The sequence below is a fragment of the Halictus rubicundus genome, chromosome 10 (assembly GCF_050948215.1).
Source record: "Halictus rubicundus isolate RS-2024b chromosome 10, iyHalRubi1_principal, whole genome shotgun sequence".
Lineage (NCBI taxonomy): Eukaryota > Metazoa > Arthropoda > Insecta > Hymenoptera > Halictidae > Halictus > Halictus rubicundus.
This window is the reverse complement of record NC_135158.1, coordinates 9,122,208-9,147,773: the sequence shown is the minus strand read 5'-3', so window position 1 is coordinate 9,147,773 and position 25,566 is coordinate 9,122,208. Positions and strand designations below refer to the sequence as shown.

General features: G+C 42.1%; 1 protein-coding gene across 1 annotated transcript in view; it reads left to right on the top strand.

The window, feature by feature from the left end:
* The first annotated feature begins 440 nt into the window (after window positions 1-440).
* Mub (poly(rC)-binding protein mub) overlaps window positions 441-25,566 on the top strand; it is a 237,973-nt gene continuing 212,847 nt past the window's right edge. The window contains exon 1 of the mRNA XM_076794400.1: window positions 441-604. The gene's annotated coding sequence lies outside the window, so the exon portion shown is untranslated. The remainder of the gene's footprint in view (window positions 605-25,566) is intronic.

The window sequence follows — 25,566 nt, the reverse complement described above, 5'->3', positions numbered from 1 at the left end:
TCGCTGTTCCTGCTCTCTCTCCCCCTCCCCCTAGGTCGAACGCCAGCCAAGCATCGGGGAACACTCGAACTGTATTGTGTTCGTGGTTCGCGCGTTTGCTCCTTCCTTCTTCGTCCCATCTTCTCTTCCGTTTTCGTTTAGGTCCCTCTTAGGGTATTCTAAACATAGCCGCCGAGATCCCCTCGGTTTCGTTTTCTTTCACCGCGATCATCGTTCCCTCTTCTGGCCTCCTAGAACCTCTCTAGCACCTCTTTGCATCCCCGTTCTTTCTCGATCCCCGATTCAGCAAACACGCGGCCGAGTCCATTCGCTCGCCGCGAACCTAATCTCGCGTCCGAACGTGATCGATCGGGGGGAAAGTGAGTTAGGCGTTCGTCGAAATCGCCGTCTCGCACAGTTTCGCTGGCAAACCGGAGACCGGTCGTCGGTGACAGTGTTCCGCGTCACAGTGAACCGGAGAAGTGATAGCAAACGGCTTCCGGTGTGACGACCGTCTCCCGTTGCACCCGCGCCAGAGGAAAACGGCCAAGACCCGGGCTTCTGCCGCTTGTTGACCGAGTGTCTTCAAGCTGGAGCTGGCAAAGAGGGCTTTCGGCCTGAGGGGGTGAGTACTACTTCTTCCACGTTGGTCTCTCGCGATCCCTCCTCGCCCCGATGATGATGCTGCTGCTTCTCCTCTGCCCCCTGCTTTTGTCCTGCTTTCCATCCATCGACCTTCCTTCGGCCTTCTCGTGTTTTCTATTTCGCCACTCAGCCCACCTGACCGTCTCTCTCGCCTACCGTTTCGACCGATGCTTCAACATTAGAAAGCTTATTAACCGTATTCGCGATCCCTTTGTCCGCGGAAACGCCACCGACAGATTCATTGCGGTCGCAGACAACTTGTCTTGAATTTAGGCTCTTGCGCTTCTTAGATCTCTGGAAACTGTGTACCGCTACAGGGTCAATCAACTGTCAGATCATTGAGAGGCTTGATGAAATATTTTTACTGCTTCAGCAAGAAATGGTTAAAACAAGATCCCGAAGAGTGAAGCCAGTTTGCAGAAATTGTTTTCGACAGTAATTTTCCCTGTTTTGAACTCTTCCCATCGAAGAACTGTATTAAACTCGTGAGCACTCGCATAAACACGAGCCCCCGTTCCCACGCTGTTTTTGCGATGCACGATTGTAAATCGAATGTCACGAAACGTTACGTTGCTCTCCGAGAAAGCCAAAATTCGAACCTTCTCCTGCGCAACTAATTTCTGCGCGTGGCATTTCGGAAATGAGAAATTTTATTACGTGCCGCCGGTGTCGACGGACAGCGTTTTCGCCGAAAGTGTTGTTTATATTCCAGTTCTGTTAATATCATTTTTTCACGATGAGAAATTGCTTCTCGATATGAAGTTTTATCTGACCGGCAATATACACGATGTTAGGACCGTTTTATAGCGTCGTAAAGCAAAGATTTAAAGAAGTTCTTAACTCGGTGGCAGTAAAAGAACAATTATCGAAACTTTACTGCTGATATAATATTTTGATCCATCCGCTCATCGAGACTGTAAAACTTTCGTCTCACCTCTTTGGTTTCTCGTTCAGTGGGAAATCATAGTTTGCTTACGTTCCACTTACATTACTGTACGACGCTCTCTGCATTTTTCATAAACATTGTAAAACATAGAAAGGACATCTCTTAAAAAAAAAGAAAACAGTTTCAGTTCGACATGATTTTCGAAATTATCCAAGGATCGATAACTGCAATAAATAATTGTATAACTCCTGCTGTCATGGATGGAACCGTGTCCGACTACAGGCTGTCTACTTTCACTGTCGAAGCGCTTACATGCGTTTCTCTATTATTTTATGGTATTACATATTTTACTATAATTCGAATACTTTACTGTACTTTTGATACTTCGTCGTGGCAATTGAATGTATTATCAAACAATCAGTAATTCTAAATATTTAGCAGAGTACGGCTAGAAATGTTCATGTTCTTTCACCAGAGACCTATTCATTTGCCTCGAGTTACATCTTCGTGACCGTTTCCGCGCGAAAGAATCGCTCGGCTAACAAATTAAACAAATTCCTCGGTGAGCCTAGAATTCCCGTGCACTTCGTGAACGGGTTAAGCCCTCGCAGTGCTGCGAAGACCCTCAGCTCCCCGATTAAGGGTCCCAGTGTTTATGAAGAGCGAGTCAACGGGAACGTTCCCTCGGACCTAATAATTTGAGCGGAGCGTCGGCGCTCAAGAATCTCGGGTTTTTCAACGGGTCCGCCCTCTCTCCTCGACGTCTAGATAAGAGGATAAGACCGGTGACGGTATCTCGAATAAGGTAAAAAGCGCGACTGGTAGCGGCTTAAAGTATCGTCTTCGCCGACGTAGGTGTCAAAAGAAGAAGGGACTTAGGCCTGCGCCGCTTGTTGACCGAGTATCTTGAAGGCGGTGTGCTGCCTGCCCGAGAGAAGCCCTTTCGTCCCGCAAATACTTCTCCTCCCTTTTCCTTCCACCCTTCTTGTCCCCCTCTCGCCACCCCCCCCCACCCTTATCGCCTTCTATCCACTTTGATTTCTTACGTCCCGTAAATTCCCGTAACGGTCCCGCAATATTTATCGTTCCTCTTAGTTCTTTCGATTGCCGTGCGTTCCGAGCACCGTGATTCTCCCGGACGAGGACGCGATAATCGGCTCTTTAACCCCTTACCATTGTCCTGACCATGCTCGATGTTTATTTAGTATTTCGAGGCAGACGCCGGGAAACCCTGGACCAATAGATTAACGATAAATCTACGAACGGTGGTCGTATGATCGACTTTATACATTTTATTTGACGACTATTGGAACTGAACGTCTCTCCGTGGGAAACGGTTTTCAATCTTTTTGTCCGAGCGCATACTATCGTCAAAATCGAAAACATACATTCAGTCTTGTTATTTTTGTGTGACAGGACATGTCAGTCACTTTTAGTGCTCGGTGATTTTCGGGGAATTTTTTTCTCAAGAACTGTAAGACTTGGTTCAATAAATAATTTTATACTTGAAAAGGTCCTTCTTAGAGAGCACTCCATATTTTCTTTTATTTAAATCATTTCATTAGTTACGATGTTATGGCTGACGACAGCAGTATTCGTCATCGATATACTTTCAACGTTCTCGCTGTTACCGCTGTAACATTGAGGAAAACGAACATTATTGCTTCAAAAGATGTATATACATTCTCCAAATATTGGTTAACAAGTGTACCAAAATTTGGAATCATAGTGTTCGATACGTCTCTTGTAAAATATTCCCAAAAGTTGCTTTACTTTTCAGAACTCTTTAAGGTACGATTGCTCACAAGCCATGACTTTTTTAAGACCAATAATAAACAGTCTTCTTTTCACCCATTACGTTCCCGAGTTATTTCAATTTTTTACTGCTACCTGTCCCCTAGGCACGGTCTTCCATTTAAACCCTATGTTCTGAATTATTCTTACCTTCTTTTACTGTTATGTTTTTTCTAAATACAGTCTTCCCTTTGAACCTTATGTCCTCAATTATGCTTATTTTTTTTTACTGTCGCGCTTTCTGTAGGTACAGTCTTCTCTTTAAAACGTTATGCCTTGAACTATTCTTATTTTTTACTGCTGCGTGTTCTCTGGGAATAGTATTCGTTGCAAGCCTTTGTAACACGAGTTACTCTTCTTTCGCTTTTGTTTTTCTTACGTGCAATCTTCTTTTCAATTTTCGTCTGCTATATCGTACACTTACTCTCTTTAAAATACCGTCCCTTTTTCGTCCGTTTCCTGTCCCTTTGTGCAATGAATTATTCTTATATCGTTCTGCTATCTTTTCCTTAAGTGCAATCTTCTTTCTAATTTACTTTTACCTTTTTATCGTCTCTCTCCTGACATGCGATATTTATTTTAAACCGTATGTTTTCAATTTTAAAATGTTCTTATCTATCAGTATCATTTTCCTAGATTTTTCAAACAGCACATTATTATTCTTGACCTGCAACTTATTAACATTTCTTTAATATAGCGACAATCCGGAACAATTCCAGAACCGACCTAATCGCACACAGGGTAAGGGGTCCCAGTTACTATGACGATATTGATTACACTTATTTTCAAAGCATAATGAATACTAAAACAGAGATATTAAATTTTTTTCATTAAAATCAGTTGATATGAATATACAACAAGATAGTTGATATGAATATACATTGATATATGTTGTTATATATTGTGTATATATATATATCTTTTTTAATATTCGTTGTGCTTTAAAAATAAGTACAGTTAATATAGGCGCGGTAATTGGTACCCCCACAGTAATTGGGTCGCTTAAACTGGTCCGCAATAATTTCGCAAGGCGATTGAAATTTGCAAGACACCGCGTATAGATCGCTGGAAGATTAAGGCTGGAGGAAACAGTTGTGATGGGGAAGAGTGCATCATTTCGAATTGTTACGATGTAGAAACGCCGGCGAGGGCTTTCGTTCCCGGTTGACAGTCAGCACTGCGTTTTGGCAATTCGCAACGGCAGGTGAATAACGTTCTTGGCAGTGCGACGCAAAGCCACGTCGGGCCGATTTGATTGGCCTCTCTCCTAAACGTATGTGCGTACATGCACCTCTCTCGGTGACCTGTTTCTGACGTCTGTTTCACGTGGTATTGTCGGCGTTTAGGCGAAAATTCGCGAGCTCTCGCGTACCTGGCCGATGGTCTCGGCCAAAGCCTTTGAAACCTTACCTCCGAATTGCTCGCAAAATATCGCGAAATATCCGGCAATATCCGGTATCGTTTAAAAACGTATCAAAAGAAAAATACTTAAAAATGTATCGTTGCGCACGAAGGACCGCGCGATTCGCAACGCGGTTTTCTGTTTGTTTGCTTTGCAGTTGTTTCGTAATTGCAATATTTTGTTGGCGTATTTTATCAATTAAATGATATTGCAGCAGGTTGCACGTGACTTTGTGAAGTTGTCGGAACATCGAACATTATTTTGCAGAATTTGATTTACTTTATACATTATTTTTCCACTTTTTAAATATCTATGTAATCGGAAAGAACTGAAATTTTGTAATTATTCTTTTGTTGTATCTGTCGAAGTTAATTGTAAGTAACCGAAGATCAAGATCAAGATCAAGCTGATGAAGCGAAGCAAGCTCGCCGAGTACCTCGAGATATTCATGCTGGAAATTCTTGCGAGGCATACTTCATGAACGGTAAATGTCCTCTTATGGCCAAAGTGGAAATTCAGACTAATTAAAGATACGCTGATCGTACCGGGGGAAATTCCGTTATGATTAAAATAATTGCTTATAAATATTTACAAGTAAATGAGACACAGAGAAAGAAAGAGAGAGAGTTCATGGTAGAACAGATTTCCGCTGCGGAATAAATCAAGAATAACGAACGGCGATCTTTTGAAATAAACACGAATTGGAAGCTACGAATAATAAATGTCGAATGTAGACTTCCCATGAGTAATGAATAATTCAAATCACTAGTGTCTCGAATAACAAATAAACGGAGTCACCTCAAGTGCTTGCACAGCGTTCAAGATGAACTTTTTCAATACCGTGGACTCGTCGAGAAATACGCAATGAAAAACGACGGGTAAGAGATTGTTTAAAAAGCAATATTTAAAATTATAAGATTTCAGTCCTCGCCATGTTTACTTAAATAACACCAGTCGAAGTCATTGAGAATTTATATCAAAACCCTGTTCAAATAATAGGGAAAATACAATGGTTGGTTTTACATAAAAACGTAACGAAGTTGATCAATTTTTCACCTTCTCATTTTAAATTTAAACATCCTTCATTTTCATTCAACGTTACCCAACAGTTATATTAAAAACGTGTTCAAACAATAAAGAGAATACAATGTTGTTTCTACCTTCATGAAAATTAAGAATACTTAATTGTTGAAATAACAATGTTACTGAATTTTCGAACATTTTCGTTTTTAATAGAAGTATTTTTTATCTTCATTTCAAGTTAACATTATCCGGAATTTATATATATATATATATATATATGGTACACACTTGATACAGAGAAATATATGAAAATATTTGATACAGAAATAACGTTACTTAAAGAAATTCACTGTATGTTTCCAAATTTTATCTTTCTCAAATCAAATACAATTTAAAATCACTAAGGTAGCATATCAAACACATTTTCGAATTATAACGAGAATGCCGTCTAAATTTAACCTTTGAAAGTAATATAAATAAATATCGCAGAATAACCAACTCCCAGAAGCTGCCGAAACAAAATAATTCAAGATCACTGTGTCTCAGTGCAAATTGTTCGCCGATTTCGCAGCTATTACGGAACTGTTTGGTTAAGCTAATTATGAAATGTGTCACTGCGTGGATCCGCAGTCTATCATCCCCCGAGCCCCTGCAACAGGGTGAACAAAATCTCCGCGTGTAACGCCACGGCGAAAATGCTGGAAGGTCTTATACTCGATCGAAAGCTTTCGCAGTGGCAATTACGTTACGGAGCCATTTAAAGGTACTACGGGCCTTTGATGATCGAAAATCATGATCGAATATTGCCCGTGCGAACCGTCATTAGCCCATCGATATTCATTACTCGAAGAATAAAAAGGTAGGGACTTCGAATGTGTGCGCATTTCACAACTTCTCGGACCCCGATGAAAGCACGACATGAAAATATTGATTAATTGGCAATTAAATAACGGCAATAAAGAAACGCAATTTAGTTGGCTTGTTGATTTGAAATTTCATGGAGGAATCATTCCAGCTTTGTTGTTTCGTACGAGTCACAGGCTTAAATTCATTTCCGTTGGGAAAACTGTCGGCATTTGTGCAATAAAGTATCATTGAAATGTTCGTTTTATTTTTGTTGGGAGTTTGCTTAACTTTTCAAATAGACGTGTAATGTTCGTTTTATAATTCTAGACAAATATTTTAAGTTTTAATGAATACTGTTTTACGAACGTTTACAGAAACTGGGTGGATTTTGTATTTCAGTCGGATATGTGAAATTATACACGGTGAAGTGGAGAGTAATAATTTATTGCGAAACGTTGTAAAACCGATCTTATATTTTATTGGTGTACAAAATCCCGTTGTGATATCGTTTTTCGATCGGACGAGAAGAATAAAACTCGCCAGCCGCTCGGTTCTAGCTCCGCGCGAAAACGAATATCGCCGCGAGACAAAGTTGTTTACGCACCAAGCCAAATAACCATCAAATTTCCCCAGGCTTAACGAAAATATTTGCTTAATCACGTTTCAAATGAAGGATTTCGAGGATATTACGATACTGAAAACACCGAAAACAGTCGCGAACTATCAAAGACAAATACGTACGGTTGGAGCGAAGCGATATAAGCGAAACATGGAAAAACGATTGAAATAAACGCTTTAATTATACTTTAATTACACGCAATTAACTGTGTATCCGTACACATTTGTGGTGCTCGCAAAATTTGTAAACATACAAAAAGCATTAATGTAATTAATAAATACAATTATATTTCATTGTTTATGGACTTATTTCTGGATGTCAAATTAACACAATGATAAACAGGATCTCATACATCTAATTCCTGACGTTGTAAACACATAAATTAATTATTTTCGGTAACAAGAGACCAGTTTTCGTCATTGTTTCAATCAGTGAAAATATTTGAAAAAATCCTCGCCCGCGGCGGGTTACAATATTCACGAAGTTCTTCGTTTCACTAAAAATAGCTAAAAAGTTGCTTCGCGAAGTTCGACAACGAAGTCGACCGTTTCAAAGGAAACATGACGAAGGATATACATCTACAAAAGGGTATAAGTAAAAATGCTTTGACAATCCCGTTCCGCCTATTAAAAAGCAATAAAAACAGTGTTAACGACAGTTTCACTTGACTTCCGCGACGAACGTCCGCATAAACGGGGTCCGTTCGTTAACGGTTTCACAAAATCGCGAATTCGCGGAGGACTCTCGGGTAACCGCGTTCTAACGATTCGCGCGGTCAGGTTAAACGCGTCGTTAAGACGAACAACAAAAGCAAAAACAGGGCTAGCCGCGCGCATAGTTCTCGGCGCGATTGTGCGCCGGTAATAAGACGGTCTCTCTGTGCGGGATCGTCGTTCACGGGAATCTGTAAACAGGATCGCAGGGTCGAAGCCAATGCTCGGCTGCAGCCGATGTTTCCCTTTTCCGGCGACCGGGATCGATCCCCGGACTTGCCCGATAATCGAAAGTCCCCGATAGACGACGACCGTTCCTTTCCAGCATTTACACCGGGGCCCGCGGAAGATGAAGTGACTGTACGTGAATCGGCGCCGCAGAGGAGGCAAAAACCTAGAAAAGCGAGACCGGAAGAGAGAGATAGAGATGCGAGACCGGGGTTGGATAGATGAAGACGGGAGGGGGGTTGAAAGAGAAAGAGTGACGGAAAAGGGTGGAAGGGAGAAACGGGGGAAAAGCGAGAGCGGAAAGCTGAAGAGAGAGAGAGAAAGCGAGATGGGGTTGGATAGATGGAGACGAGGGGGGTTGGAAGAGAGAGAGAGAGAGAAAGAAAGATGAAGAGAATAAGAGCGGGAGGCTGAAGAGACAGGTAAAGCAGAAGCTGAAAAGAGAGGTGAACCGAAATGGTTGCATAGATGAAGACGGAGGGGACTGAAAGGAAAAGAAAGATGAAGCAGAAGCTGAAGACCCGAGACGGCGATGCTCGGATAGATGACAGAGGGGATGAAATGAGAGGAAGAGATGAAGAGAGAATAAAACGGAGAAAAGCGAGAGCGTAACGAAGAAGCTGAGGAGAGAGAGAGGGAGACGAAGACGAGGATGGTCGGATAGATGAAGACAGAGGGGAAGGAGCGAGATGCTCGGGGTTCTCGGCTGGTCGAGGGGGGTGGAAGGGACGTATTGCAGGGCCTCGCAGGCACGACGATGCATTTAATAATTAACTCGCTGGATACACGACGATGGATGTCTGACGGGGTTTCGCCGGGGGGCTCGGCGCGTGCAGGGGGCAGGGGGTAGTTTGTTGCAGGAGTACCGTCAGGGGGGACGCTGAAGGGGGATGGCGAAGTGAAGTAGGAGGAGGTCAGAGGAGAATGGTGGTCTGGAGGAAAGTGGGTGGGGCGGAAGGTTGGTATGAGGGAAAGGGGTAGGTGCTTGGGGTAGGTAGGAAGGTTGGCAGCCGGAATGGCTCTCGTGGATGCTGCGCGACGATCAATACACCACGTGATGCCACGCGTCACGTCTCTCCCTCTCTCCTCCGTCTCTCTTTCTCCCTCTCCGCTTCCCTCTTTCCCCCCTATCCCTCTCTCTTGCTCTCTTTTTCTCTTAAGGGGGTATTCTGGTTTTCGAGGATTTTTGGGAATTTCTTTGAAGAAGAACCAGCAAACCTTTTTGCATTAGGATTTCACTCGCGCACACATTTATGGTTATTTCTTTAAAGTAAGTATAATAAAAATTATAGGAGTTGTACATTGTTTTATATATCCCTTAAGGGGGTATTCTACTTTAGAGGCGTCGATTTGAAGCGATATTTGGCGAAAAAATTGTCAGACTATCACAGATACGGGAAAATCATTATTTGTCGTATATGTTCGGGTATGTTTCAAGATGACACAATGTAATTTTCATGTTATTATCTTTACTATTACTCGGGATATTACACGTTCCCTGCGGTGTATCATTTTGGCTCCCCCAATTCACGTTGTTGTATCCGCCAAAAAACAGAAATGTAATTTGCATTACTTTTACTTAAAAAAAAAAAATAAATAACATACGTACTCCGAATACCCGTAGATACATGCGCAAAATTCCACTAGAAAAAGTGTGACAGCTGATCTGAAAAAAATTCCTGAAAGGTGGTGTAAAACCGGCCTCGAAAACCAGAATACCACCTTAACGTCTCTGTCCCACTCGATCTTTCTCTCCTTAACCCAGTCTCTCTCTCTCTCTTCCCCACCCTCCAACCATCCCTCTTCTCTTTTTCTCTAAGCCGTTTTTTCTTTTTCAGTCTCTATTATAGTCTGCCCGATGCTACCCTCTCGCTCCCCCCGTGCTCTCATTTCCACTCGCTGTCTTACTCCATCTCACCCCCGTCGTCATCCTCTCCTCACCCCCTCAGCCAGTCCACTTTCTTTTGCTTCCACTATTCTCTTTGTCGCGTTTCTCTTCCTCTCCTCTATCCCCTCTGTCTAGCTCTCTTCACCCCTTTTTTCCGTCTAATTGTACCCGCGGTTTCTTTTTCTTTCGTTACTGTCTTTCCTGCTCCTCCTTTTTGTATCCTATTTAATTTAACCCTCCTTCTTCTCTTCACCAACCCCCCTCCAACCCCCCGGACCCCACTGTTTTGTTTTATCGTGCCCCTGTCCTTCAACCCCTTGTTTCGCTCGTTCGCCGAACGATTTTACTTCTCTTCGTGCTCGTTTCTTTTTCTCCCGTTTTGTTCGCCACTTTTCCTTATCTTCGGCGCGCGTCTTTTCCTGCTGGTCGCCGGTTCTTTACTCTCTTCTGCTGCCGCAGTGATCACCTCTATCTCGCCGGAGCCCTTACTATAGTTTCACCCCCTCGTTTTCCATGATTTTCTTCCATTTCTCTCTCTCTCTCTCTCTCTCTCTCTCTCTCTCTCTCTCCCTCGTTCGACCCCGATGCATTCTCTTGCGATTCTTGTAATTTATCGGGCTCTTTCGCCGCGCATTCGAAGATGAAGGGTATCGATTTTTTATTCGGCACGCGGCGACCCTTTTATTTCACTTGCGATCGCGAAAATAATTTTTACCGTTCCCAGCCACCTCTTAGAATCTTGAATCGGGAGCTCAGGCTTTGTGAAATGACTATTTTTATACCTCGTCTTTTAATCGCATACGGATAAACGTCGCCAATACCGAGGATTTTTATTTAGATCGTTTTACAGTTTCCGGTACACCGTGAACGCAATAATAGATAAATTCCATTTATTTCACCGTGCTTTTCACTTTCGCGCACAGCACGCGAAAAACCGGCAGAATTCTCGGCGGCCAGATTTTTCGGCATTCTTTTAGCGTGGTCCGCTAGACAGAACAAAACAAGAATCATCGTACTGTGGAATTATCGAAATTCGACGGTTTGACCGGACTCGTCGCCCTCTCGTTTATTTTACAAGCCGCGCCGTATTTTTTCTTTCGTTTTCTGTTATTATTGTTCTTCCTCTTTTTCAATGGCAGTTATCGATCGCCACGTTCCACGCCGTCCGCGTCTTTGATGAGAGCGCGTTTTTACGCGTCGGAGCACGTCGGGATTTGTATCTCGCGCGAGATAAACGACGTCCATCGCGCCACACTGCGATTCCTGCACGGTCGATGCCAAATTGTCGCGAGATCGATCGCCACCGCCCGACATTTTCTATTATTAGTCGCCCACCTCCCTCTTCCACGACGCATGCAATACACTATAATGTTTGGAGGCGTCTAACATACTGATTAAAACTGACCTTTCGAGCTTCCGAAGCCGTATAGACGCGCCAAAGCTCGTAGCATCATTTATTTCCACATACTTTTGCACACTCTTTCAGTATATATCATTACTAGACTGCAGATTTTCTATATTAAGTTTTTTAAATTGAAAACTACACAGACGTTTATGTCTTGCCTGAATAATTTTATTAAATTGAAAACAGTGCGATAGTATTTTTAAATTCTTTAAATTGCAAGCTGCAGGAACTGCAAAGACATTTATTTCTTGGCTGAACAATTTTGTTAAATTGGAAACTACATAGACGTTTATTTCTTTTCTGAATAATTTTATTGAACTGAAAACAGTGCGGTTTTTAAGTTCGTTAAATATTTTCACCGTTTTGCAATTTGATCTACTAATTTTTTTCATAAATGCATAAAGTCTATTCATTACATTCTTCTCGTGTATGTATTCACAATATTAATTCAATATGTATGTGTTCACAATATTATTCTCACCAATTCACTTTCGTCACAAACGTATAAAATCCGCATTCCGATTATTAAACAATTAACGGACCATGCTTCCTCATACAAATTTACATTTTCATCGATTATTTTGCTAAAATTAGACTGAAAATTCATTCGTATCACTCGTGTAACTCTGTAAAGACCTAATTATCGGACTCATTTCAGCGGGTATAGTACGCGCGGTAAAATTTGGACAGCGAAGAGTTTAATGGACTTTAATATAATAATAAATTTTCCGACTCGTATTCGATCGACCCTTTGATACGTTCAATCAATTTTAGCATGATACCTCTCTAAGGTAATTTGTTCATGGACATGGGAAATAGTAATTGAGAACGGGAGAAATTTCATAATAATCTGATAAATACGAATAAGAAAACTATAATCTTGCACTGATGTTCACTACTTGTGTTGGGTTTTGCACTGTACATCGATTAATATCGTGTTATTTTACTTAACAGTTAAAATAAAATATAAGTTACGATAGAATCAAAAGAACAACTTCTTTCAATAAAAATTTCCTTCAAATGAACAATACAGTTTCGAGCAAAGAGCCACGAATTAATCCTCACAACTTCCTTTATAGAGAAGGAAATTGTTAAAATACATATATTGCGAATATTGCAAATATTGCGAAAACTATTAGTAAAGCTTCGGTTAGTAAAGATTAACTAATTTACCGTCTAGCAATAATGCTGTGCAAAGTAACTTCAATTTCAGCTAATATACGAGCAACAGAAGGAGACATGTTCCGACAATAAACCAGTGTATCATCATGTTCGGATAATGAATGTTCTAATACGGGTGGCTCTATTGTATTCACTCGCCGCTCCTTACATGCTTAAATCCTGTAAGATCAATATGCCGGACTGTAAACACACTATGGTAGAGAGGTATATTGGCGATCGAATATGCGAGGCGTATCCATTAAGTAAATTCCAATTCACTATATCAAAAACAAAAAAGCTTTCCACTGAATTCTACGTATCCGAAACTACTCTCATAGTCTCCACTATTATCACGGTAAATGTGACGGAAGTCATCTATTGATTGATGGCGGAAATTTTGCATTAAGAACCGCGGTCTACGTTAGTATGCGAACTTTATGCATTTATTGCAAAAATGAGGAAGCAAAGCAGAAAAAACATCTAATGAATTTAATATTACTGGTACATTGTTTACAACCTGAACAAATTATTACGAGAAGAATTGGCGCAGATAATTTTTATTTTGCACGAAGGACCAACGCGCATCATGTTACGCTTTTCTCACTGGAATTGGGACTGTGGGGCTAGACTGTTCACAAATATCGTGCACATCTCTGGGACTTGTAACGAGACATTACTGTGCTAGCGGAAGATACTTTCTTACGGCTCGTGTCTCGCGTTGTCGAGCCGAGAACTTAAGGCAATCTTCAGGAAGACGAAGAGGATATCATTAGTTCGTCCCGAAGACCCGCGCGACTTTAATTATGATGTAACCGGATCCTCCCTGTCGCCCGTCCGGAAAAGTAGAACGAGCAATAAAGGAATCCGAGGGTCGGAAGTTATCGGGATTCGCGGCCGCTTACTGGATTTCTGTTGCCGGAATGAATATTAATCAAAACAACGTTTAGCAGAAGTACGTACTTCCTCTTCGCGGGACGAGGACAAAGCTGGAAGGGAGAAGGTTGCACAATGATTGCACAGTGCCCCGAGTCCGGGAAAACGATCGCGACGATCAAAGCGACTCGTCTTTTGCTCGGGACACTGGCCCGATGAAGCTTTTCCATAAATTTGAATCTCGATGGAAAATATGAATCGCTTTGTGTTTTTATGATGATTAGCGCGGCGATTCCTCGAAATATCGCCCCGACTCGCTGAACGGTATAATTGGAAAAGAGAAGAATATATTTTAATATCGTCTTCGATGGAACGGTAAACCTTCTTCACAAGCCAATCGCAGGTCTCATTAGAGAGCTGCACAAGATTTTATCTTGAAAATAAATGGTTATTGAGCGTGTGTGTGCTTTTGTTTCAGGTTGAAAACTGTACAGTGTTACCGGTGTTTGAGTTGACATACACATCCTTTTTCCCAAAGATTTATGAATCGTCTCTAGTCTTCTAGGCGCTCTTTGATGTGGTAATTATTTTCTCTTAATTAGTGTAACAGTAAAAATACTATCGTTCACACAGATGCCGCAACCGCGCTTTTGAAAGTAATTTTAATCTCCCGGCGAAAAACTTTTTCACGTAACTCGTAAAATTACGTTTGAAAAAAAAAAGAGACACATATTCCCGGCTCGTAACTTATTTGAAAATTGTTCTCTGCGTACTTCGGCGCAAAATCGGAAATTTATTGAACAATGTATTCCAGTCACGAACAGTCACGCGAGTCAAATGAATTTCGCGGAAAATTGTAGAAAAATTTGCCAACTCTAATTGCGCCTGAAACTGATATTTCCGATAAATATTGTTTAATTATTGCACGTTGAAGTTCAATACCTGAAGATTCAGCCAAAAATTCGACAGAGTTGCATAGATGCAGGGTGCACCTCCAGCAATAAGCAATAATACTTTTCAATGAAATGAATAATATTTTTCAATGAAAAAATTAGTACATATTCCTTAAACGTGGGGCAAATTATCCTGAAAATTTCAAAAGGATTCGCTTCGTAGTTTCCTTAAAAAAAAATAAATTAAATCGTCGAATTGAACGGTGGAAAATTTCTGAAAGTTAATCCACTGATTCCTTTAATTTATTTTTTTTTGAACATGCGTGAACCAACGAAAAACAAATAAAATAAATTAAATCGTCGAATTGAACGGTGGAAAATATCTGAAAGCTAATCCACTGATTCCTTTAATTTATTTTATTTGTTTTTCGTTGGTTCACGCATGTTCGTAATTGCAAAGTCGCACAGCTGAGTGGTTGGAAAGGGAAAATGTAGTTTCTTTGACGAAAGTGTCGGAGACAACTCGCATTAATGTTCCAGCTGGTCCTGGCTCGCTCGCAGCTGTTCTTGCTGGTCGGTTTGAAAAATGTTTAACCTGTTTATTCAGTGTAATTCCTGGCCGCGGTCTTCCGGCGGGCCTTCCACGGGCCGCAACTTGTCCGATAAAATTTAATTTGCGCCAAGTATCGTGGCCCCGGCAGGCGTTCACCGACATGTGTACGATATTCCCCGGGCCAAAGAGAGGAAATTAAACGCGGCGCGGAAAGCCGGCTCGGCGCGGCATGAAACGCACCACGACCGTGGAATTTTGCGTGCTCGTTAGAACGTTGTTTGATCGAGCACTTACGCGCCGATAGTTATTGCAACCGATCCTCATTGGTCCGAAATTCATTCCCCCCCACCGTTCGCACGGCTGCTCAAAAACAAAATGGTTTTACAGCGGCGGCGGGTTAACGTATCCGCTCGGAATCCGCTCACGCGTTCACTTACAAAACTTCCTTACTCCTCATTATTTTTTTATAGGACTTTCTCCAACTTATTTGTGGCGTCTCTCTGATTAAAATGACACCGAACACGATATAATTTGAACTGTATTTAGTGGTTCAATCGACAGTATGTAATAGTACGCCTTCCGTCAGAAGAAAATAGTAGCCCTACACGATCTATGTCACAGCACGGACCCGAGGATTGGGCTTAGATCAAGAGTTTGCTGTCTTTTCTCTTTGCTTCGAAGAGAAACTGTAACTTTTCCACGGACTTTTTTTTAAATATTTGCAGACATGGAACTCGTCTTCTCGTTATGTTTAAAGTAAAAGAATTGCCGAGAGCAACCGGGTCTATTAAAATTGACGGTAGCGAATGAAATTCCATATTCCGGTACACAGTACAACGTATGATTGCACCGAATCTGTAATACCAGGCGAACAAGGCTCCCTTTGCTACAACATTAGGGTTTACAAGCGTTCAAACGCTCGCAGCATCGTCTGGCCAGGTTCCTCGAGGCAAAGTTGCACGTGTAATCCGTTCTCGCAAATTTGGCGAATTGCAAGGCAGTATTATTTACATGAACGAACCCGCGAGTCATCGCGCGCGTACGCACGCCGCCGTAAAATTGTGCGTTCGACAGAAACAAATTTACTTCAATCTGGAACTTAATTGAAATCTACCGAACCGCGTCGAGGAGGGCGGGGAAAAACGATATAGCGAATTATTATACGTATTCGGAACTATTGACAAACCCCGATGAAACGAAGAAATCCTTACAGTGGGAAACAAGGTAATCCGGGTTTTACTGTTCTGATATTTGACTCGGAATCACCGGCGGCGGTCGCTGTTCTTTTCTTCTTTTTTTTTTTTTTTTATTGCGATCATTACCATAAAGTTGCTGCAGTGTAACGGAAGTGGATCGTAAAATCTGTACGATATAATTAAGGGTCGCGGCATAAAATGTCGAACAAGCTTGCCTTCCTTAAAAAAATATATATATATATACGTGCATGTATACGTCAGCCCCGACGCCCACGCGATCCTGGACGAGACGGGGTGACGAACGGACGAAAAATAAAACAAGAAAAAAGAAATGAAAAGCGCGAGAGGGTTGACTCGTGCGAGTTGCAGGCGGCTTAAATATTCATCCGAGATCAATCGGCCGGATTTGCAATTTCGAGGGCGTTTGTACTGCACGAACGAGCCGGAATAAACTGTCCCGGCTACTTCATTTTACATAAAAGTTCCTTTCTTCTTTCGTTTTTTGTTTTTTTTTGTCCTCTCTATTCGTTCGTATAGCCGGGCTCTCTCTGTCCAGGGCGAAATTGAGATGCAAATAGAATTTTCGGATAGTTAGAACACCGTTCGACTACACGTGACCCTTTATTGGGGAAACAATTCTCTGGATTCAACCTGGGATAACAGGATCGCGAGGCGGAACGGTATCTCCTCGATCTTCCAGACGACAATTAGCGCAGTGAAAATGAAATGGTTCGTGTATCTGTTGATGAACCGCTTGAAAATTCGACTGGTTCGAACCGAGAATATATTGTCCACCGTGTTCCACCATTTTGCACAATTTTTCCGAGGATCGTGTTTAAAATTAAGAATCTGAAATTCGTCGTTTCGACGGGCTCGGCGGTCCTGGTGTTGGCACAAAAACCGCAAGAGGGTGCGAAAAAGAAGAAATTAGTTTCCGCACCCGGTCTTCACCCCGAACGGTTAAAAACCAGGAGTTAAAAAAATTGCCACACGTTTCACGGAGGTCGGTGAAACCGAGGGGTTCTGGAAAAAAAAATCGGGGAAGGTTTACGGGGGTTGTGTTCCCTCGTTGGTCTTGAATGCAGGTGAAGACGCGACGTCGGAGGCGGGGCGCGTGTATACGCGGACGCAACGCGGTGAATGCCGCAACGGTGCAGTTGCAATCTGTGCGTGGAGGTTTGGTCTTCGGTGTAATTGAATAGAGTACCGCCGGTGCTAGAGTCTCGCTGGGTTGAACGGTGACAAGAACAGACGAGGGGTGGAGGAGGAGGAGGAAGAGGGGGGTGAAAAATGAGAGAGACAACTTCTGACAGTGTAGAGCCGGTGGAGAGTTGCGCGCGACACCCGCCTCATTGTTTGCGGATAAACCGGCGCTGCTCTGTTTCGTTCCCATGAATGCGTTTATTCCCTTCAGACAAGGTTCCCCGCAGTATTGGTGCCCGTTGCGTTCTTCTTTCACCGGGACACTGTTTTGCAGAACAACGCTCTCTTTCACTCTTCCTCCCTGTCCCTAGCTGTTGCCGCTCGTCTGCGGCCGTTCGACGGAAAAAATCGAACGATTCTGCCAGTCATCATGCAATGTTCGCTCCAAAATGCGGTGACTATTTAACCAACAATTGATAGTAAAAGTAACTACAGTTGTACTGATCGATCGACAGATTATGGCTGTTAAAAATCTGACATCTCGTATGCGGCAGTCTAATATTAGGGGTACCCATAAGTAATCAATTATTTGCAAAGAATTTGTTTTGCCTTTAGTTCTGTACCGATCGTTGAAACACTTATTCTTTTACAGTTTTCGGTGAAGCAGCCTGTGTTCAAAATATTCTAAAAACTATAATTTTCTTTTTTAAACCCTGTAATAAAATGGCGGCGTCCGTACCTTCCGAGGATCATATTCGTCATTGCATACTTTTTCATTTTCATGCGGGATTTCATGCAACGGTGGCAACAAAGAAAATTTGCGATGTTTATGGAGATGTATTGAAGGTGAACAAGTGTCAACGTTGGTTCAGAAGATTTGCCGCTGATGATTATGATCTATCTGACAGGCCTCGAAGTGGACGACCAGTTGAATTTGATAATGACACCCTGAAATCTCTAGTGGAAGCTGATCCAAAATTAAGTATACAAGAATCATCGCGATGCCCGGCCCCATACAGCGAAACTCGCTCAGGAAAAAATCAAAGAATTGCAATGGGAAGTTTTACCGCGCCCCCCGTACTTACCGGATATTGCTCCCTCTGACTATTTAAGATTATTTAAGAAATAAAACATTCACTTCTATAGAAGATGTGAGGAGGCACCCTGAGTCGTATTTTGCTTCACGAACTCTGGATTTCTATAAGAGGGGGATTGAAAATTTTGCAGGAAAGATGGCAAACTGTTCTTGATAATGATAGAGATTATTATAAAACTTTGTTTTAGACTTCAAAATAATTGATTACTTATGGGCCCGCCTAATATAAGCCAATAAACGTTTCATTGTAGTTTTCTCGAACATTTATTTCTCATTAGCGGTAACGCGGTGTTTCTGCGACAGCGCGCGAACGCTTTAAAATTCGCAATGAAACGCGGGGTCGTCTGTCGATTAAAACGTCGATTAAAAGAAATCTCTCTGGGCGAAAGTTGCGGATGGAACGTGGGCAAGTATGTCGGCGAGCAGGCACGTCAAACGATCCCGTGTAACGTTCCCATCGGTGTTTGCACGTGCACGCGCGTCTCGTTGCTGTCGCGCGACAGAGTTGACTGTGCCGGTTGCCAAAGACAGGGTGTCTCGTACTTCCAAAGGCATTCTGAAAAGGCGGCCGTAGCGTAACTCGCGCAATATACACGACACTCGCTTTGTGCCACGGCTGAGTTCGACTCCGGTTCGAAGCTAGACTTCAATTTTGCTCCTTGGCTGGGCTGTTGCAACCGACGCGACCCCCTCCCCCCTCTTCGCGCCCTCCATTCGAGCCAACTTCTCCCCAACATTCTTGATAAAAACAATCGCGTTCACGCGAGGAAATGGAACCCGCGACTCGATTGCTTCCTCTCCGATACTTCCTCCCGACTGCGAGTCCTCTGTCTGGAAAATATGAATCTCGAATCTGATACGGCTTTCAGCGACTCGTATCGCTACCAAAATGGCCTCCAGCTTGACGGTTCCCGTGACCGTTCTTCCACGAATCTTTGGGAATTTTTCTTTTCGGGAAAACTATTGAACCTTCCGCATTCGGATTTTTTATACGTATTTATTGGTATTGGAAGCGCACGTGTGATTTTTTAAAAGTGAAAATAATCAGAATTACATTAGAGATATGTATTTCTTTATGTTTTGAAAATCATGGGTCGACGGTAGCCATGATTCCGGTCTTTCTAGTGTCGGCGAACATTCGGAATTGATGGCACGAGGGAACTGAAAAACATTGGAATAATTTGCCGGTAGATGGAGGATAAAAGGGAGTTTAATTAAAATTTCAATAAAAACGTCGGCAACAGTTTCAATGCTCTAAACATTATTCGCGTTTCATTTGTGTGTTAACGTTTCGGTGTGCAGACGATGTTATTTACCCGCCCCACCACCTTTGTGCAATTTTTGCTCCAGTGGGCTGGCCCTCGTTGCACGCGGGGAAGAAACAATTATACTTTTTCTTTACAATAATCGTTACGTGTTCCGCGACAGGAATTCGATAATTACGTGGAGGAACGGGGCACGTATCGGCTCACGAAAATACATAAACTAATCAAATTAAAATGACACGATACATTTTAACTCTGCGACGAATTATTCCGGGCATTCTTAAATGGATTCATTCCTGAATGGATTCATGGATACAATTTTTGGACGAACTATATTTCTATTATTAACTATATTTCTACTACTAGTTGAAATATACTTTTTGGAATTTTTTAGAACTTTTTAGAATTGCCCATTGACGAAGTTTCAATGCGTTCCCGCACGACTCTGCTTAAAGAGGGGACATTCAACCCTGAAACGTATGATAAACGGCCTCGAAGAATAGTCAGCGAAGAGGATCTAGCGATATCGTAAAATCTTGATCGCAGAAGCGCTTTTTCACACTTCCGGAGGACTCCGTTTACGGAGATTTGGGAGGGGAAGTTTCAAAAGCGCACTCTGGGACCTACGAAGCATCTCCAATCCAGTTTGCAGCGGTTTCGCTATCGAGATCAACGCTCCGGAGATATAAAATTTTTACCGGACCGAGCTGCCGCTCTTTATAAAATTTACTTTTATATTTATATAGTTCCCTCTTCGTTACACTTGTTCGTTCATTCTCATGCTCACATTTTTCGTCACTTCTAATGAAGACCAGGCCTCGGTTAGATTTTCGTTGAAAGGGGTTAATAGGAGGTTGTCCAGGCTATTTCCTATCAGAATCTTAATTAACGTTCTAGAGATTTTCATATAAAGAAGTCATACGGTATCTTTCGATTAATAAAAGGAGGCCTGTTGACGCTTTTCGTTCTGAGGAAAGAGAAAAGATTTCCCGTACTTTAACGAGTCTGACTCGTGATGAAGATTTTCGCAGAAACGTAAACATCACGAGTACGACTCGTGGACTGAAAATCTGCCAAATGTAAACATCACGAGTCAGAGTCGTGGAATGATTTACAAAGGACTGTATCACAGGTACTTACATTTCGGCTAGTATTGCGACACTTTTCGAGCATCACTCTGGTCTGTTCACCGCGCATTGACCCCTACCGTTTGGGCCCGGATTTCGTCGAACTAAATGGCACGGGAAGAGGTTCAAAGCGAAACATAATGTAGGAGAAGTAAGTTTGGGAACACGATGTTTTCAAATCCGATGGATTTTGATAAGGTGTATCGGCGGAGGCCCCGAACGGCAAGGACGATTTACGTACGTGGTCTGGATTCGCGCTGACGCGGAACAGGCACGCGCGCGGCGTGTGCGTGTGTATGGGGTGTGCGAAACTACGGCCTCATGAAACATTCATGCGGACACTGCCACCGCGACACCGCTTAAAACTGCGTGCAAAAAATGCACAAACTCGCGCGAGGGTGATATAGGCACGTTCAAACGATTTCGCGGTTACGTGGTTTTCCGCCTTGATTTCTCGTGAGCGTCTCTCGGAACGCCCCTCCGTTGTTGCCTTGTGTATTTCGTTACGCTGCTCGACGAACAAGCTAAATTTCCTTTTCTTTTTGACACGCGCGCACGACCTGTCTTCGTCGCTATTTTTAATGCTCGTCGAAAGTTTACCGATCCCTCGAAATGTTTCGTCATCGTCCGAGATCATAATTCCGGCGCCATCTTTGCACGTTAAAATCATCGTCAATACAAATTAAATAGTATTTTTATTCTTCATTGCAAAAGAGTACAAGCGGCGTTTTATTTTTACATTTATTCTCAGGCAAATTTTAAGAAATTCAAATATTTGCTACCGAAACTTAATATCTGTGATCGAGGGTGTACATTTTTTGAACGATTAGATTTGCGTAAATTGTTCGGGATTTTCAGAGGTTTTTTTTTTAAAATAGATCTGGTGTAATGATTTATTAGTAATTTCACTCGACCACCGAATTTTCGGTTCAGAGAGCGAAAATGAGAGTTTTCGATCAATTCCCGGAAAGTATACGAATAAAAATTCATTGCAGAAGTTTGCGTATTCAATGACCCAGAAAGAAAGCTGGCAAATTCTGCGACGCGATATACTAACAAGCTTTTATTGTTTTGCTGTAAGGGATGTTGCCCAACGAGAAGACATTAGCTTACTAATGTCATGTCACTAATAGCAAGTGCTTTTACAGGAAGTTTGTATAGGAAACTTGAATAATGATCATTTATTATACGAATTTTCCGAGGCGTTTCTAATCTTCTCAGAAATGCTTCAGACGTTTGAAAATGTTTTTCGAAGACCAATATTATCGAAAAGATACTTTTGAATGGAATACTTGGATTCGAGATACATCAGGAATTTAATTAGACTGAGATTAAGTTTTGCATCAACTTTGTTGCGGAACATACAGCTGAGATTTTTAATTGACCTCGATAAATTGTTAAAGACTTTCTTGGTCAGTTCACAGTTGAATTTCTTCAACGCTATCGTGTAATATTTTTTGATTCAGTCGAGTTCCCATTTTATTACATACGGTTCCATATTTTCGAAAAATGTGAGAACACTATTTTCGACAAATTCTTCTCAATATTATACACCTACATAGTTTAATCAAGGATCACAGTAGAATCAGGTGTGAACAAAACTGTGTGCACTGTTCTACAATCTAAATTACCTAAAAACAATATCGATTTTACATGCATTAACCGAAGGTTTTCCTCTCTGCAGACGTCGAAAAAATTCTTTCAATATTCAGAACACACAATAATCGATAGAATGTAGCCCAATAGAAGAATAAAGTGCAAAGTTTTTCAATAATAACTCGCCAGAAGCTGTTAAGGGCATCTGTTCACCGGGAACAATTTCGTGGTATCGTTGCTCCGGAGAGGACACGAGAAAAGGAGGAGGTTGAAAAAGATGGTCATCTATCCTAGTAAACCGTAAATTTCGGTCGATTAATCTTCTTTAAACCAATGGGAAAGTCCCCCCACCCCCCTCCACCGGTGGTAAATGATAGATCCACCCGTTCCCATTCAAGGTTGGTTCTAATAACACTTGGTTGGAGAGGCGTTCGTGCTCCCATTTTTTCGGTGGTCGGTCCCATTAGATTCTATTTTCGAGGATTCTGCGTGTTCCGGTTAGCCAGGACGAAACCGGCCGCCTTATTACCGGCCTACTTAACGTGCCAACTGCGTACTTACGTGAAAATTCATTTAAATTAATTGCTCCGCCGCGAACGCGGCCACGCGCTTTTCATTTTTCCCGCCAGGTAGCCTCCCGGTTCTGCGGCGCCGTTTCTTGTTAACCCATAAACCTTTTTCCACAACAATTTTAATACAATTCTGAACATTCTGGTCGCGGTACGGTACGTTTAATTAAAATGCCAAATTATGGCAACTCCGAACACGACCGCAGCACCGTGAAAGGCCATTTTCTGAATGGATAAAATCCACAAATATACCCCTTCTTATATTGCAGCGTTTTGTCATATTCACGGAAATGGCACTGTCCTGAAGGAACTTTAGGAAATTTGGAGGGCACGTTAGAAAATGGCACTATTCATACTGGTGTGTAGCCATTGTACAATTTTAAAGTAGCTGTTTGCTTCTCGTTGTAATGTTCAGCAAAATGTAAAGACATGTTGGTTTCACAATGAAAAGCATAAAATGGAACGTAGAAAATGGCCCTTTACGCGCCGTAAACATAAATTCTGCCGAATAACCATGAAGATAAAATTATATATATATATATATATATATATATATATATATATATAATATGGTGTGAATCGATGACGGTATAAATTACTGATCTTAAACCACCGATTGTGAACATTATAATTGCTCCATTGATGACGACACGCAATATCGGTTTCAATGATTGAATCCGAGGACACAGTCAAATTAATTAATATGTCGATAAATGACATAATCAAGGGTCCGGATTCCGTTACTTATTATATCCGGGGCGATGTTAATTAATTTTCCTTGAATTTCTCCGGACTCGTGTACGTATACCGAATGCTATATTTCTGAGTACTTGGTGGCCGTAATTAGTATGCATATTCTAGGACGATTGGCATACACCGCCGCGTTGTGGAAATTCCAAATTCATAACACTCGATGAAACCGGCCATGCAGACATTTTCATTATTTAAATTGAAGTCTCCTGTCGTTAATTACCTAGGGAAACTTGGTACGCAGGTGGGGCCAATGCGGACTGAATTAATATAAGATCGGCCTCCTTATTTTTTCCGTAACAAGGTACGCTTTTGAAACCACGAGCCTCTTCACGGTTATCGTTGAAAGAGGAGCGCATTATACATAGTGTTCCTAATTGGATTAATCAATGCAACCGTGGCTGCGCCGGTGGCCGCGGTGCGCTCGCCATTATGCCGTTTTAAAATTAATTTACCTCGATTCGAACCGTCGTGTACTGGAGGAAAATAAATTCTGAAACAATTTTAATAAATACCATTTTAATAAATACAAAGAAAGAAATTGTGTTGAATGATTCCTGGTGGGTGCATCGTTGCAATCTCAATAATCGTAACTTAAAAAGTAGTAGAATCCGTGAGTTCGACGGGTCCCGTAAACATAGCGTTGAAAAACCAGAAATCAATTTTCGCGTACACATGTTTCTCTGAAAAGAATCCGTCAGAAGTGCCTCGTCGATTTCCCATCGAGGCTGCACTCGAAAAGTTCAGTTTCGCGCGATTCACGTCGAAATATCTGAAAAAAAAACAGAAAACGAGAGATTCCTGTAAAAATCAGACACCGCCGACGAGGAGAACATTGTAGTCGAGTAACGATCGCTTTGGGCCGCGATAGAAACGTTCTCGTTTCCCGGCTAATACAAATCCAGAAGCAACAAATGCCGGGATTCAATGTCGGAACGGAACTTTCCGACGGAGGGCTTGAAATTGTAACGCGCGGCGAACGGTCGTGCGTGCGTTGCCTTTGTGTTATGGTTTGAAAGTTCCTAAACGGGAAGTTAAACAGTCGGCTAACAGACGAGACGAACCCCCCCGTGCTACACTTTGCTTTCTGTTAGCGTAATTATTGCGCGGCCGTGCATCAAACACCGGATTAATCTATTTTTCGAAACATTTGCCGACCCGGACCGGCGATAGTAATTGAAACGCGTTCGCGAAAACGCCTCTTACGCCCGGTTCGCTGCTACGAATAATTAGAATGTAATGGAATCTCGCTCGGGAAGTTCATCAAATCGTTGCGAAGAGTCGGTTCGTTGGATCACGAGTTAATAAACTGAATCTGATCTCGAGAAAACCAAATCTTACTACATCCTGACTCAAAACGATAACACGGTATTATAATAGTATGGTGTTGGGTCACTCCTGATTCGCTTTAAATATATTTATTTATTTAATTTCCACTTTACTGTTAGGAAGAGGACTTGGTTTGCAAACCAGTGTAAAAAGTATACACCCTTAGAAATATTAGAGGGATTAGTTTTTCAAATTGCAATCAGTCGTAATTCCAACGAGATCACAGTAAAGCCTTTTTTAAATCTAAAATTAGTGAGCAAAATGGCCAATTTAGAAAGAAAAGAGCTTTGAAAAGTCTTTTGAATAAAGGAGGTACGGTTGCGGTAATTATGAGACGAGATCCCGCGATCAGTATTTCCAGAAGAGCGTGTAACAGTGCTCCTCGGCGGGACGAAAAACGCGATCGTTAATGGGCTGATTTAATTCGATCACTGCTTAATTATTCAATCACGGGCGAGGTCCCGAGGCGAGAAACGCGGCGAGGATCGTCGCATAAGCCGGCTATCACGCTGCTCGAAATGAGAAGACATCATAAATATGATAATCGGCGGTTTAGACGGCCCGTGTTCGGCATGCCGATCAGTTTC